This window comes from Pavona decussata, unplaced genomic scaffold (assembly GCF_977016875.1).
Source record: "Pavona decussata unplaced genomic scaffold, jaPavDecu1.1 SCAFFOLD_87, whole genome shotgun sequence".
Classification (NCBI taxonomy): Eukaryota; Metazoa; Cnidaria; class Anthozoa; order Scleractinia; family Agariciidae; genus Pavona; species Pavona decussata.
In genome coordinates this window covers 4,612,501-4,629,975 of record NW_028145504.1, presented here as the reverse complement: position 1 = coordinate 4,629,975, position 17,475 = coordinate 4,612,501, and the positions used below count along the sequence as shown (strand labels likewise).

Sequence of the window (17,475 nt, the reverse complement as noted above, 5' to 3'; positions counted from 1 at the left end):
CCGGATGTTTTTGAAATGTTATAACAGGTCCAAAATTCAGAAAAATTAGCGCAATCTGATAACAGTGGTTTTAATAAAATATACCAGACCTTACAATATTAAAGTCACTTTTCCCATCATTTATACAACAACTTATTTGCGCGGCCGTTTACTGGAATCAGTTGAGTCACTTGTATTCTTCCTTTATTTTTTCGCATCTTGATTTAGATCAACCAAAGTTGTTATCTTCTTGTTTTCTTTACCTATGCGCTTTGCTATCCAGGCCACGACCTTTGGAACAACTTGAAAACTTCAACAACAGTGCAGCATTACAAAGTTTTTTGCATAGTGAATGGGGGTTATGAACCGCGACTCCACGTAATGTCAAATAACAAGCGACACAAACAAGTTTTGTTACGGTTAATTCACAAATGTTCAAAGGGTGTATGAACTGTGTTGGATTCTGTAAGGAATATATAAAAGAGACACAGCCGGCTCGTCATGACTACATTGTACACCATAATTAAAGTAATAAAGCACTGGTTTCACTTTTGATGTTCGGGTATCAGTTTACATGAACTCTCTCTAAGGTACCAGTAAATCTGGTACCGAGGGTGTCCGCCTTAGGGAGAGTTGACTGTAGTACTAAATAACTAATTTGGCTCCAGTGAGATGGAAGTTTCATTCACATGGCTTTGGAAACAAGCTTACCTAGGTTCGGCCGTAAGTGACATACGGTCTGTAAGATAGATTCTTCCAAGTCAATTGCCATCCTTAAAAAAAATTCTTCCTGTTCTCTCCAACTTGAGCAAAAACTTCCAACGAGGCCAAGTCAACTCTTCACACATCCAGCCGTCCATTAATTACACCTTGCAGAAGCTGACTGAAATTGCCGATTCCAAGTCCCCAACAGCCTTGAAGGCAGACCTAGAAGAACGCCTGTCTATCTCTGGGGTAAACTTGAACACCGCAACAGAAAATCTGCTTTCCAATCTTCTTAGAAAATATGTAACAGCCCTAAAGGACAACAGCCACAGCCGCTTTGATGATGCTACCCCTGTTGTCAGCGTATTTGCCATATTCAACCCATTAACCTTGCGCCAGTGGCCCGTTGTTTGCAAGAAACGTTTTGCGGCGCTTAAAGGTATGTTATATTTTTTACATTATTATTACATTTACTATATATAAAGATTTTTGTTGTTGTTCATTGTTCAAATCAAATATTATATTTTATTTTCTTTGTTTGAAACATTGCTCGAACCGCCTCTCAGTTTCGTCCCCCTACCCCCAAAAAAGATTACGCTTTAGGAAAAAAAAATTAAAAGAAAAAAAAACCAACTTTCATGGAAATGAGATTTTTCAAAATGATTTGGGTATCATCACACATTCTATGACTTTATTGACAAGTTTTTGTAATTTTAAAATTTAACACATGTAATTGAATAGATGTCTGCAGAAAAGAAATCAAGAGGTACTCAGTTCAATCAGGCCATGAGCGAGGCACTTGTTCAGGCTTATGCGAAACACCAAGTAAGCTAATTTCTATTATAGAAGTGTCTTAAATGTTGACATTAATAATACATTAAGTAGTTATAACGTGAAAAAATGCTTGATAGAAATTTATGTTTCTTAGCACCTAGCTGCAAATTCAAATGATAAATCAGCTTGACAGTAAAGTGAAGAGAATTGGGCAATAATTTTCTGTAAATAATAACTTACTAGATGTGTTGAAAAAACCTTAGATGTATTTTTTTATTTTTCTCTAGTATATCCTTCATGGTAAATTTTCCGACACTGTAACTCAGGAGAAGAAGAAAGAGGCTTGGCGTTTTGTGTTGGATGCAGTGAATGCAGTAAACCCTGGGGAAAGAAAGAATATAGAACAGGTAATGTCAAGTAGAAAAATAAGATATGCAACTGTAACTCAAGGTTTTTTCTTTAGAAAAAGCTTTCTTTTTATAAATCTCTTTCAATTTTTATTTACAGCAAATATTGCTTTTAAAATTTTCTCATAATTATTGAAAATTCCTACAAAAACTTAAATGTTGTTAGGTGAAGAAGAGATGGGAAGATATGGCTGGGATTGTTAAAAAAAAAGGAAAGGGAGGCAAGGAATAAGGAACTGCAAAGATTGAGAGTTACTGGAAATGGTCACTTGGCAGACGAGGTAGGTTGGATTCTAAATTTGCGCTACACTTGAATTATTGCCATGTCTCAGAGCTAACAAAGATTGAAGAATTTACTTTTTCAAGGATGATGACCTATCTCAGCCATGCTTGGATACCCTAAATCCCTCCGAGAAGGAGATTGCCTGCATTTTAGGGCCACAAACATTCATCGGGATAAGTGGTGGTTATGATTCAATGGGGACACTCGGTGAGGACTATATTTGTGTCTTGATCTACTCCAACAAATTGTTGTGGTTGTACCAAGGCGATATCCATATTTTTTGTAACAGGTCACTGTAATTCCAAGTGGAGTCCCTAGACTTCCAGAAGTCTAAGTTATTGACAAAAGACTAGTTTGATGCTTTATTAGAATTTAGCAAGGGGAGTAAGGTGGGGTAATGTAGCTAAGGAGGTAGAGGTACGGATATTTTTTGCAGTAGCATGATGTTGTGCGACCCCATAGAAATTCTATTTGCTTCCCTTGTTTTTTCACTCCATTTGTTTTCCTTTTTTCCAAATAAAGGGCAGACAAGCAAAGGAAACAGGTGGGATAAGAAAGTGGAAGCTGATATAGAGGTATTAATTATTATTAAGTAGTTTGTCATACAATGTAAAATTGGTAAAGTGTGAACATATAAAAGCTACACTCTCAGACATGTATATGTAATTGTTGGGACACTTGCTTCCTCCCTTGCTCCTGTCAACGCTGGTCTGGGAGATCCCATGCACAAACTGCCAATTACACTAACAACATTGTAAGGGGGAGAGGGAACCGGCAAAAGAACATCAAAAGCTGCCTTATAGAGATATGTCTCAACCAACTATGTCTGGGAGTGTACGTTGAAAACAACAATTTAACACATGTATCTTTTCTCTGAATGACATTTAAATTTGTACCGTACTTCAAATATTAAAAAATGATAGAAAGTAAAGTTACATTTTTAGCATAGTCATCTTCATGATGTATATGTTTTGGTTTAAATTTTTCAAAGGACTAGGATTTTTCATTGCCTTGTAATCATAATCTGAAACAAAGAAAAATCAAAATCAAAACAGTTTGAAAAATTTTACCCCAAGACAACACTTGAACCACAACAGATATAAATTGATCATGATAATATTCCAATAATAATTATTATGATGATGGAGTTGATATTTAATTTAAATTTGTACAGGAAGTCATTCTGGCAGCTGAGGATGTATGCACTGCTGGTGTTACAATCAAGGTAATATCTTTGCATTTAAGTAACACTTAGCAAGTTCAAGTCGCTCACATGAAAATACCATGCAATTTCTTGTGCTACCATAAAAACTATTTTAAAACCTGTCATGGTTTACATGGGTAAGGGGGAAGGGGCAAGGGAGGAGGATGCTAGTGTAAATGCAATGACAGTGTGAGTATAAATACAGTATGACTTTTTTTGCAATAATTCTGGCCGGCCAGGGTTAACCAGCTGTTAATGAAGCTAATATGATTCAACCTTGTAGGATTCGAAAAACAGTGTACATGCAGACCATCATCTAAGCCAATCGAGGAAAAGGCCTGCACCAAAAACTCTTGCACGAGCCCCAGCTGGAAGTAAAATACTTCTAACCAGGAAATTTATATCTCAAAATAATTTTGTCTGTATAGTCATTTTTAATTATTAGTATCTGAAAATTAATAAACAAATCAAATACAAGCTAAGGTATTCAAGTGACTTATTAAGATAGGTAGGTAATCAAATAGCTACTATTTTATTCTCAATATTACATACACTGCAACTCAATTTATTTAAACTTTTCCTTTATTAAGTCCATATTGATACATTTATACAATGTAACATGTCCGCTGAGCATCTCCAATATACATGTATCTTATTCATATGTATTTAGTTTATGCAGTACATAGTTTAAAGCTGCAAGAATTTCGGGAATTGATATACATGTAGGCCTTAAATATGTAAAGTTATGAGATGATATTTTTTGTTGGCAGAACTAAGCAACCCTATAGTATTTAAGATTCATACTATTTCTGTATACATGTAGCTATGATGATATTGGTTAGAATTTACCATCATTATCATTGGTTGGCTGCTAAGCCCTTGACCACAAGCAGCATCCCTTCAGTATCTCCCAGGAGGTACTGAACAGCTGGAGATTATGAAGTATAATTCATTGAATTCTAAGGAAAGTATTATTTTCATTTAGTACTTTGAAACTGTGACTGCGTATTACAGACTAACGATGAAGAAGGTTGAATTAGAAATCCACCTTCTACAAGGACAGAGGAGTGAAGGTATGGACTTAAATAACACTGCACTCTAAGGCAGACCCCTCCAGACCAACTCTTGCTTTGAACATTATAGACTTCTATGTCTGCATTAGAAGTCTGATATAAAGAAACGAAATCTTCATTGGACCTGTGACTCTGATCAATGTTGAATATTGGGGTCATATAACTCCAAAACATAGTTTTACCACAATACAAACGTATGTTGTGGTTCAGTTTTCTTTTTGTAATTTTTATTCCCATTTGTCTTGTATTCCTTTATCAAAATATGAAACAAAGGAATATAAAAAATAAAACTGGTTTGAAAAACATTTTAAACCAAGACTGAAAGTTGAACTACACAATTGTATACCATCACAACTTGACCATCAAATTGGATCCCAATAGCCAAAACAGGTAATATTCTTGCCTGATATATTTTACATATATCTTATTATTTGATGGTTTAACATATAATATGCGTGGATATTTTGCAAGTTGCATAGCTAGGAAAAATATGAGCAATGGGCAAATGCCTGCGTGTAGTATATGTTAAATCATCAAATAAGGAGATTAATTATTCCACCACCATAGCTTTCTATATACCCTGTGGCATATAAGTGTTGTGGTAGAATGTAGAGCCTCCATCTTTTTTCTTACCATGGATTCAAAAAGGGTTAGATGAGACCAGTCATAATACTTTCCTTATTACTTTCAGATTTGTCACTGCAAGGTGCTAAGGTTATAATCCTGGTTGTTTGCTGTGATCAAATAGTTGGTTTCTTCAGCAAAGACATTTAAACTCTCCTGCAATTTCCCTTCAAAAGAGAGCGTGGCACTGGCACTGGCCAAGACATTTCTGCAGGTGAAGTTTGTAAAGGTCGATGGTGGTAACCTTCAAGATATCAAGAGAGAGAATGTTCAAAAGCTCAAAGTTTTCTGACTTATTTTTGGTGCATCTTTTCACTTTATTGAGCAAAATAATGTTACTGTTAAGGCTATCTGATAAGTAGTATGTTCCTTAATCTATGCCTTTCACATAGAAAGTTTAAATGTTGCATTATATAAACATTGATTTCAGGGCAAGTTTTCTGAGTTTTTTCCCATTGCGTTCATTTCTACTAAAAGGCCAATTTCCATCCTGCCTTATTTTTCTGTGTTGAGGGAAAAAGTAAATTCATTGTTAAACGTGTACTTTGAATATTCAAAGAGCTTCTCCTGTGTAGAAGATGTGTGATGCATCATGTTATAATAAAACTCGTTTAAGGGCATCCATTGTGTTTGTTTATTTTAAGTAACAGATTGTCTTTTAGCCATTTATGGATGGTGAGGGATACATGGGCATATGACCTGGAAAGGTAAAGACAATAAAAGCCTTGATTACGATTTATTGGGAGTAAAACTTGTGTTTCCTGACCATTTTCCTTCTGTGATTGTTAAAACCAGTCATGCTCTTCTAAGAAACAAACATGCATGGATAAAGATGGGATTAACATGTATTTTACGTAAAACTCAGTAAGTTTCCAACTTATTAACCATTGATGGCTTTTGGTGACGAAACTATCAATGCTAATTGCACTGTTTTCCATCAACGGTTTCATAGAATGGGACTTTAGGAAATGCCACTAACGCTCTTTAAGAAAGAACCATGATAAAAAAATAAAGAAACAAGCATGTCTTTTAAGTAAAACCCATGATGTTTCTGGATTGTTAACCATTGATGGTTATACCTATAAAACCAGTACTGCTAAGTGTATTGATTCCCACCAATAGTTTTTGAATGGGATTTATCCAATTTACCACTCTCAAAACCATCCATGCTCTTTTTGTAAAAACCATCTTGTGAAGAAACTCTTTATGCCAACTGACTATTAACCATTAATGGTTTAAGCCATAATTAAAACCATTGATGGAAAGTGTTCTGTTTTTCCATCAATGGCTTCAGGATGGGATTTGCTGAAATTACCATTAGCAAAACCATAAAATAATGTTTTTTGGAAAATTTCCCTATGACAGTAATCATTGTTTGAGACGTAGACTGATCTGAAAAAAATATAGGCAAGAGAGAAAGTTATTGTTACAAGAAGTATAGCTTACGTGCGCACCTTGAACATGTACAACAACCACAAGAAAGAATATATTGTTAGATTACAATCAATCATGGAGCATTCCTTAAACCACGAACACTGTAATCACATTCAAGGCATTTTATAAGAGTATGTACCTACTACAAAGCTTTTAGGCTAAAGGCAGTGTATCGTTCAGCAACAAACTATCTACTGCAGCTTAGATAAGCTGGAAATCCATTGCCGGCTGAACAATAGCACCCTCTAAATTCGAAAAGCCTCAAACTAACAGACCAAACGGCAAAAGAAGGAATGGCAGTGGGAATGCTGTACAGAAAGAAGCTATGGTCAGGGACGCTTGTTTCTATTCATGGTAAGACGCCAAAGCTTTTAAAATTGACATGTACATATGGTCCCATACCACCTAGGCTTGAACTAAAAATGAGCTGTGGCTTATGTATGTGCGATGGTGCGTGTCAACCAGAAGGGTCTAACCACTATGTTCAATGCGCAAGCTGAGAAAGGGAGAAATGCTTGTTAGGCAAAAAGGAAACTTGGTTTTTACCAAGTGGTACGACAAGCAAGATGTGAGCATTCTCTCAACTAATTGTAACCCTCTGGATCCTCCGAATGTAGTGGAAAGAAACACAAGAGGTGGAGAAGTTGTTCTTGTGGAAAGCCGAAGGCTGTTGTCTCGTACAATGCCCACATGGGAGGAGTTGACTGTCTGATCAACTTCGCTCCTATTACAGTGTTAGCCGGCGATCTTACAAGTGGTACCGATACATACTTTGGTTTATCTTCGAATTGGTCCTTGGAAATATGTTTATCATTGACAAAGAGACGGTCATTTGGTTGGGAAGAAGAACTGTGTCTGTATTCTGTATGGCACTAGCACAACAGTTGATCAGTGGCTTCTCAAGTCGTTCAGAACACAAAAACGATGCCGGAGAGCATTGTCTTAAGAACCTTGTATCAGCCCTGAGAATTCTTCTAGACATTTTGTTTCACGTAGGGAAGTACATTGTGGTGTTGCACTGTGCAAAGAACCTTGCTTTCTTCGCTTCCATAAGCTTTAAACCTTTTGTTAATGAATGCTTCTTAACCTTTGATAGTTTATGAAGTATTTTTGGTGCTTTATGGATGGTAAACATTGCAGACCATGACTGATCAGGAGACTGACCAATAATATATTGCCACCATTATGGTGGCAAATTCAAAATTTTTTCAGATGTATTTTTTTTTTCATTTTGAAAAGATACACTTAAAATTGCTCTTCAATTGTTACCTAATACTGATAAATGGCTACCATTTGGCTGTGAAAATATGTGTATTTCAGTACCTCCAGTGTCCTGCAAACCTACTGAGCATGTATATTTTGGTTTTGTGTGCAATATACCAGACATGCTCTTAACGAACCCAGGAAAGAGGAGTAGTTTGCTTTTGTTGGGCCGGGCCAGTTGGGAAAGGGCTAATATGCTCCCTACCTAGTTCTCTTTTGAGCTAAACGGGTAATTTTCAGTTACTCGGGCAGAGACTAAGGGTTGCATACTACTGCCGCTAATGATAAATTAACTAAGTAATGATAAATTTACTGGTGCTCGATACATTCTAAATGTAAACATGGAAGGAACAATTATGACAAGAATTTATCTTAATTGATACTTTCACAGGAAAAAAGAAGGCTGCAGTCCAAAGTCATGCAGATGCAGACTAAGTAGATATCATCCTTGGCCAGGCGGCTGAAACATCAGATGAACCCGAATCCCCTGATGAGGAGACGTTTCACTGCAAAAACAAATATTGCCTCAAGGAAAAGGAGAAGTTAAAGAAACAATTTCCTCTCTACAAGATGAACTTGAAGCACGTACATTTACAATCATACAATCATATAAATATTACCTGGACTATCTATCTTTAATATTACTATCAGTATTTCTAGCTATCTTCGTAGTCTGTTGATCAATTAACAAACTTTGCATCTCAGGAATTGGACTCTAATTGGGAGATGTTGTGCACTCTGGCATTATAGTGTTAAGTTCGATTCACACATGTTAAAAATTTGAATATATCAATGGACAAGTAATAAACCAATTCGTGTATGTGATATGTCCCAGGGACAACTTTGGAAAACACATTTGTAGCTCTAGCAAAGAATTAAGTGCCCTAGCCCCTGCTCCACTCTCCTACCTTGCATATTAGTGCTGCACCCTTCAACAACAACAGCAGCACAGCAATTTATTTTTATTACTAGAGTGCATCTCAGTTATTATAGAACAGTGACTGCTCTTGATTTCAATGAAACTCTATCACATGAATAAATTTTATTTTCAGTGCAGACAGGGTCAAATCCCATCTGGAGCTCGGATGTTTCCCATGATGCAAAAACTTATCATGATGTTATTTCTAATAAAGACTTGCTTTGGCGGTTGGATGGTTGCATCTCTGATATGCCTAAATGTGACTGCACGATGCAGTTATGAGTCATATGCCTGTTTCATATGCCTTAATGTGACTGCGTGATGCAGTTATCAGACAGCAAGTGTTGATATAAATGCACCTGGGAAAGCTTAGCCCCAAACTGGCAAGTTATTGACAAGGGAGGAGGCAGAAAAAAGGGGGGTGAATATAAATTCATCATGTTTTGTTTAAAATCAACAACAAAAGCTAGCCAATTATTGTAGCTAATGTTATTTTAATTATGACCTCAAAGCGTACATACATATATGGGGACATTAATACTGCATGCATGAGCTTACAATTAACTCAAAATAGTTGTTTAAGTGCAAAAAATGAAAGCGGGTGCTGATGTGGAAAGAGTTTTCAATACGCTAAATTTTCATTAATTGAATAGCATTGTACTATCTCGTCATGTCAGGAATTTCAGGAAGAAAATTAGTACCATTTTTTACATCTTAACGTGTTTTTATGTTCTTTCAAGTGGTAAGAAATTGCTGACAATGTCTGGTGTTGTCCAATAAAACTGAAAGCAGCCATAAGTACAACAAGCTTGGTTGGGAACCTCCTTCTCGCCTTTTACACAAAAGAAGAAATTTCGGGGAAGCAGCTCAATGAACTCGACAAAAAGTTGTTGATGCTATCATACAAATATAAAATTATTGTAATGTTATTATTGTAAATATTATTTTTGATTTCAAATACACTGCTAAATCTAAATCGTCAGAATTAATTCAACAAACAATCAGCAATTGGTCTTCTCAACTGAGGAGCTGGGAAACTTGCGTGGGCAGGGGATAGGAAAGGTTAAAAATGAAGACAGCAAGCAGCCCCTGGTCGAGGACAAGGTAAACGTATGCAAACGCATCCAACTGAAGCTTATTCGCTACCAACACCACCTCAAAAACTATGAATCCTACGCTGCTAACAACATTATCCCACGCGGATTATTACCGTACTGCCTACCCGCCTTCGATTCTAATAATTTCTGGTTCCATAGACAATGGAAAAACATTTGTTTCACCACCACCTGCCAACATCTAGCCCTGCTGACAAAGGAATGCCACACCAAAATCAAACTTTTTCACAAGGAACTCTCTAACTGCAAGAAACTTCTAGAAGAACACTGTACACGGGAAACATTTTCTTTTTATATTAGTAGAATTAATCTTCATCTTGCAAACGTCATTTCTGCTGCTCCTATGTATTACAACATCCTCCATAATATAATATTCTAATTTCATTTATATAATTTAGTAACATCTAAACCTGAAGAAGGCCGGTTTGGCCAGCCGAAATATTGTTTTGAAATATATTATGTTGTGTCAGCCTTGCAGTAGTCTTTGGGCTTCTCATCGTCTGCAAAAGTAATGCAGTTCCTTCTGAACATGAATCGGCATCTTCAATTAACTTTATGACCTTGATATTGTTCGCTATAAGTTATTGGTAGAAAACAGTCAAATGATAAAATTCCAAATGGAATAATGTCAAAACCGTGCTATATTTTTAAGTTCGAGAAAAATGTGGTGTATATCATGGAATTTTAAAACCAAGAAGGAATTTATAAATGGACTTTCAATGTATGTAGAAATGTACACAAAATAACGGTTATATACTGCATGTTAATAACACCAAACCAGAGTGGGTTTATGTTCCTGTCAGTGATTACTATCTAAAAATTTAGATGGAATGATTGGGAAGTTCACTTTGGTCATTGCCTGATATGTACGTTACCAACGGTTTTTCCTAGGGGCTCCGACAAGATCAGCCTGTTCAATCTTGACGACTCTAACATATTTTGAAATATTTGCTTTTCAGATTATCTCACACCCTTGTGCATTAAAAACACGCAATGGCCAACTGAAAAGGAAATAAGTGGGAGCAAAAGTTGTAGAGCCATAGCTGTGTTGATACACATTTATACTTTGTTAACCCTTATGGTTTGTATTTTGATCACTCGTCACTTTTTATATTATTGAATACCCGTACAAACAACACAGCACTAGTTCACTTTTTTGGTTACACAGTGCTTAACGTCGCTAAGTCTCTTAAGAAACCATCCCAAAGTAATGTCAAATGCAGAAACACTGCAAAAAATTTTTCACCTTTAAGCACCAGCCCTGCAAGCTGCTGCTTAAAAGCTGCGATAAGTAACAACCGAAAACACGATTTAAATGCAATTTAACAAGCGGGAGCAAAGAAGCAAAAGGCAACCAAGGTGAACCGAAAGGCAACAGGAGAAAAAGAAAATTCGTCAGCAAATGCTGCAAAAGATAAAACACCCCACAAAAAGAGCAACCGGAAGGAAAAGGAGGCAGCTAAGGCAAGGGCTGCCAGGGAAGCTGTAATACAGTACAATAAATCATTCAATCCAGTCAGAAGCCATGTTAAGTCCAAATCAGATTATTGTATAATGGCTGATATCGCATGGCTGCGATTCTGTGATTGCATTATCCAGTTATGTGGTTTTTAATGAAATTGGATAATGCAATATTGATAGCAGTGAGAATAAGCGCACATGCCTAATCAGGAATGAATGCACGCCTTTATTATTTAGATAATTATTTTTTGATTTTGTGTGACATATCTTTGTAGTGTAAAGTGGGTGACTTTCTATGGGACAAAGTACCAGCCTGGAATGATTGTCATTGTAAGTCACGATAGGTTAATGCCAACTTTTGCGAAAATCAAGTCTCTTCTTGCCCGCCCAGACAAAAGAGTTTTCTTCATATGCAAGAGAGTGCAAGTCCTGAGATTTGTGCAACATCTTAGGGCATTTGAAGTGACTGCCATGAACACTGAATGCGTCCTTGATTACGCTTCTTTATATGACTTTCATCCTCTTGATCTTTATTCTGTTATACATGACCAAGCTTCTAGGAAGTTTGTGAGGCCTAAGTACCATATTCATGAATAGCTTAATTTATTTAACATGCAGTTGATCAGCAATATGACATCTTTGCTAAAACAAATGGTCAAATTTTTGTTGATTGATGTATTAAATAAATAAAATCATAACTTCATCTCCTCCCCTCCTAAGGCCACTGAATTTGTACAGCCTGCAAATGTAGCCCGTTTTTTTTATTAGTTTTTTCCTTACTCTTATTCTTGTTAGTTTTGCAATAAAAAAGCTCAATGTGAACTTCTAGGTATTTTTCCCCTTGTGTCAACCAGACTTCAGTGGTTTGGTGTTCTATTTAACAGTTTTAAGACTGGCATAACATGTTCAAACAATTATACCACGATCTGTGTTATTTTACACTTTGCGAGAATAAAACTACCCTCACAGAACTGTAAATTTACCCTGCTATTGGTGTAATAGTAAACTTCAGATTAGTGTATTGTGTTACATTTTAAGAAAGTGTAAAAATACACTTTACACTGTGTATTATTATTATTTCCAAAAAAATGCATAATTTTTTACACTGAAACGCAGTGTAAAATTACCCAAGAACTGGTGTAACATTACATCGTAATTTTAGTGTAACAGTTTACGCTAAACAACGGTGTAATATTACATTTTCCCATTTGTAATAAAACACTTTAATTTTTAGTGTGTAGTTAACGCATTTGAAACAACGACTGTTGCTAAAGTGTTACAGTGGGTTGCTTCTCTTGAGCAACACAACAATGGGTCGTCTGATCAAGAACATGGCTACTATTACCATATAGCTGTGAAACTGTCAAGGAAAACCAGATGGGCAAATGTTCCTTTCTTTCCTACACAATCAATTTGAAATCGAGGTCAACTTTGGCGCTTTCCATAGCACTTATTACAGTACATATAGGTACATGAACCACTATTTTCAGATAACCACCCAGACCTCAAGGACAGTGCACCACGAACTGAAAACATCATAAGTCATCGCAAAAGAAAGAGTAAACAAGTTAGAGGTGGCGCAATAAGTAAGAAGGCGGCTCGTAAAAGGATGTCTATCTACGATGTCACACAAGTTATCCAGACTCGCGGCATAGCCTCACATTAGGAGTAGGTGAATTTGGCTGTTCAGCAAAATCGCACAGGTAAAACCAATCTTGCTGAATTTATTGCCAACAGAGGTCAGAGATGTGTGGATGATGTATTACAATTGGCAAAGGAGTTTGCAGAGGCTGAGGCAAAACTAGCAAGGAGCAAGAAAACTCGAGTGGAGTTACTAAATGAAGCTTACAACGCAGAGTGTGCCAGGGAGTGCAATGAACAATGGTTACCATGCGCAATAACTTTCATAAAAAAACAATGGTATTATGCTCAAATACTTCTGTGACTGTTTATGCAGCCCTTCACCTTGGAAGAACAAAATACCGCAACATTTTCATCCACGGGCCCGCCAATGCTGGAAAAACATTCATTTTGTCTCTCCTGAAATGTATTTTATAGAGTGTTCTGTAACCCAGCAATGGGTACCTTTGCTTGGGTTGGAGCAGAACAAGCAGAGATCATGATGGTCAATGACTTTAAGTGGAATCTGTCTATAATTCCGTGGTTCAACCTGCTGCAGATGTTGGAAGGTGACATCGTTCACCTTCCAGCACCTGAAAACTTTTGCAGCTAAGACATAGAATTTACTAAGGACATGCCTTTCTTCACAACAGCAGATGCCCCGCTGGTACTTGTGAAAGGCTGATCAATTGACCAAGCAAACATGCGGATGATGTTAGTTTGTTGGCGTTTTTTCCATTTCTGGGAACAAATTCCAGAAACAGATGAACTACGTATCAACCCATGCCCGAAATGTTTTGCCAAACTTAATTTGGACAACAAATAAAAGCGAAAGTAATCTAGACAGAAGAGGAAAACAAGACAAAGGCTTTAAAACCGCTGGCATAAGATATTAAAGAAGGATTTCAACACGTTAAGCAATCTGGGTTCAACGAAAATTGCGCCGCTTTTCAAGCCTTTAAACCTCTCACATTTGGGAACATTAAGAAATCAAAGGCAAAAAAATCTTTGTCTAAACTCCGGAATCTTAACAGAAAAAGCATCGATCAGGCAATTAGACGAAGATAAAAAAATACCAAGGGGAGAAATGTCAAGCTGGATCCACACAAAAAGGAAAGTTCGGCATAACGCAGAGAGCAAAAAAGATGCCAGAGTTGTTAATGACTTCTGGAGTGTTGTTGCTAGCCGTCCAACAGGCGACCAAAAGGACATGTTAAAAAAGCGAGTTGGTAAAAAGGAATATATTCGCCACGCCCACCATGTGCTTGAGAAGACACAGACTGAGGCATATTTAGAATTTTGCAACCTCCATCCATAGCTAAAAATCAAACAAAGAAAGTTTGGAAATCTCAAGCCTTTTTACATGGAGCAAGCCAGAGAGTGAGATCAGAGGTCATGCTTGTGCCGTAACCATGTGGAAACCAAAATCGTTTTTTATGGACTGCATGAAGTTTAGGAAGTCTTTGGCAGCAGATGAGAACCAGTTGCTGTCAGTTCCAAGATCTGTGAACGAGGCAGTTGAGATGACTATTTGTGCAAAAGAAGAGGAAAAATACTACCACAATCTGAAACGTATAGAGAGAATGTGTGAAGATTGTGGCATTGACAAATTTTCTCTTTTACCCGAGGAGTCAAACAATGATGGCCTAGTGAAGTGGTCTCACTACAAATAGGTCTCTAAAGTTTTGTGCCATTCTTACATGTACTATTAATAATTGTAATAGTTTACATGTACTTCAAATCAGTGTTTGATTTTAACTAGTCCAGTAGCTCATCTAATTAAATGTCTTTTTTCAGACTCCCAGATGGCTGTAAGGAGTATAGGACTTTCTAAACCAGTGAGTAGGATACATATTGGGGATGTATATACATACCAGACAGCACAGAGAAGAAGATCACACTTGTGCAGAAGGAGACACCACCATGGCAGATTCAAGTATTTCACTGATCTTCTTTCTGGATACCCAAGCCATACCTTCATGGCAAGGTGGTAAATGATTTGCCGCAGGGACATGTGGTATGTATCCATGATTATTCTGAGGGCTACACAAGCAGAGAGCAAGAGGAGACAAAGTGAATAGTTTGACATCAACAAAGTTTCTCTTCATGTTTCTATCTTGTACCGTCACGCTGTGGAGGCTGTGGATGGTGTCAGCAGAGGTAAGGAGGAGCCCAATACAATCAACACTTGACGGGCTCACTAGTTTCGGTGAAATCTTATAAGCAATTATCGCTAGGGGATGACCACAGTATTATTTCAACTGTCATCATGTATTTTCTTTATGCATGAATAAAATAAAAGACAATGCTATAAAAAGCTTGCGTATACCGGCGTTAGAAGTTGTTGAGTGCGCAAGGTTCAGAATTTTAAACTCACGCAAGCCGATCATACAATGGTCGCTTTCTTTAATATGCAACTCATGCGACCAAATGAAAACAAAAAACGAATAAATACAACAATCAAGACAACAATAAATGTTTGGAAAATTAAATTTAATCAGACCAATTGAAAATTGAAAGATAAACGATATTCACGGGGATCTTGAATTTTCACACAACGCAGCGCAACTTGCTCTCTTCGCCACGCGTGTTACAGGCTTAATGCATTGTGACTGTTGGTCAAAGATGTCTAGTTTTACTATGCAGTGCACATTCGTATGTCATAACCAGGGGTATTTAAGGTAAAGAGCAGTCGCAGCAAGCAGATTTATGAATTAAAATACCGGGCTGACAAGACACTTCCCCAGTGTCAGTGTCCAGACTGGAGGAGGTACTGACTTCCATGCAAGCATGTGTGCCTATAAGAAAACTTATCCAGAGCAGTAAGGATGGGATCAGCTGGGAAAAAAATACACCACAAATCCTCTCTTTCTTCTTGATGATCTGGTCAGTGCCAATCCCTCTACATCAAACTCCATTGAGGAACCTGCCTCTGATTTCCTCACTTGGTCATCAGTTGAGGAAGTCATGCAGGAGCAAGACAATGGCAATCAAGGTTATTCTGATGTCCTTTTTGGTAAATTTGATAGAGATATTGATTTCATGGTAATTAACCATTTAATTTTATTAGCAAAACTCTTTATTTATTGGTGTAAACTCAACAAAATCTTTCCGTCATTTGAAGTTTGCAAAGCGAAATTAAAAGCAACACGTGATTTAGAGCTACTTACTGCTAGGAAAAATAATTCTGTTTTAAAGCACTACAGTAAATGGGAACCCCTTGCCTCACATTTTTAATAAACACCTTTTTCTTTTTTTCAATGAGCTGGCCGCCAAAACTTCAAAAAAATCAGAGTTACGTAGAACTAAATGTAAACTGTCATCGCAAACTTTTTGTTCTTTAATATGGAAATTTTACACTATTTTTGTTAGTATGCTGTTTGGCCTCTGTGTGCGTTCGTGTGTGTGGGTGAAAAGAGGGGGGGCTTGATATAGGGTTTTGGTTTGTGTTTGTACAATATCACTTTTATTTTATATTGTGAGTATTGTAAAGTAATGTTAGTAGTGTTCAGTATTGTAAATATAATAGCACGTGAACGCAAATAAAAACACTTTTCAACAACAAAAACAATCAAGTTTATTCTAAGCCAGTTGCCCCAAGATCAGCGCATGGAAAGTCAGCTCTCCGCCTTAGATGTCATAATGTTCTTAATGTTCGGCAGAAGATCTTGCTGCGGTCCTGCAAAAGGCAAAGAACTCAGCCCCTAAGCAAGCAGGCATTCACCTCATTATTGAATCACCCGAAAAGTCCAGGAAGAGGAAAACAGCAAATCTATGTAAAGATACTCCCCCTGAGAAAAAAGCTAATATCCTTGATGTTAAAATAGCAAAATATGGTCGAAAGAAACACCCCTTCTCCAAAAGAGTTGGCAAACACGCAGCTGTAAAGCGAAGAATGTATCAGGTTCATGTGCCAGTTTCAGATGTCTCTAACATGAAGCGTAACACAGCCAGCACCAAAACAGAAAATCCTCCTACAGCAACAGCCACTAGACAGTCCACCCAACCTCCTTTCTCAGCATACCCATCTCAGCTGCCTCAATAGGCTACCAACTGCACCTCACAGTTTCTTCAATCAACTCTCAGGGACACTTGACAACCTTCTGAGTCTGCTTCTGGGCACACCTCTCAACGGCCTCAGTCAATTCCTGAACACACCTCTAAACTGCCTCAGTCAACTCCTGAACACACCTCTCAACTGCCCCAGTCAACTCCTGGACGTACCTCTCAACTGCCTCAGTCAGTTCGTACTGACACCTTAAATTCATCTCAGTCTGTTCCTGAATGTAACTCGCAACTGTCTAATTCAAGTCCACAAGACAACTCACAAGCATTTCAGTCCCCCAAATTGACCTCTCAATCTCATAAGCCAGCTCCTGGACCTTCCTCACAACTGCCCCTGTTAGGCTTCGCACTCACCTCTCCACCTAATCTATCAGCTCCTGGTCAGTCAATTCAACCTCCAAAAGTCTGTATTGATTTAACAATCATCAACAACCCCCAGCCGCATATCAATCTAATATGGATTCCTGGTTCGGGTCTTTCACTAGAAGACAAGGATACTCTGTTGCGTGGTAAACAGCTGAATGATAAACACATGGCAGCTTCACAAAT

At 37.4% G+C, this 17,475-nt stretch overlaps 1 pseudogene across 1 annotated transcript; it reads left to right on the top strand.

Annotated features, from left to right (window-relative positions):
* The first annotated feature begins 1,313 nt into the window (after positions 1-1,313).
* Positions 1,314-14,179, top strand: LOC146474927 (uncharacterized; annotated as a pseudogene). Its single transcript, XR_014866132.1, has 10 exons — positions 1,314-1,509; positions 1,746-1,865; positions 2,032-2,146; positions 2,232-2,355; positions 2,671-2,723; positions 3,323-3,373; positions 3,636-3,726; positions 4,176-4,269; positions 13,300-13,430; positions 13,896-14,179. The product of XR_014866132.1 is annotated as an uncharacterized LOC146474927 (transcript).
* The last annotated feature ends 3,296 nt before the right edge of the window (positions 14,180-17,475 follow it).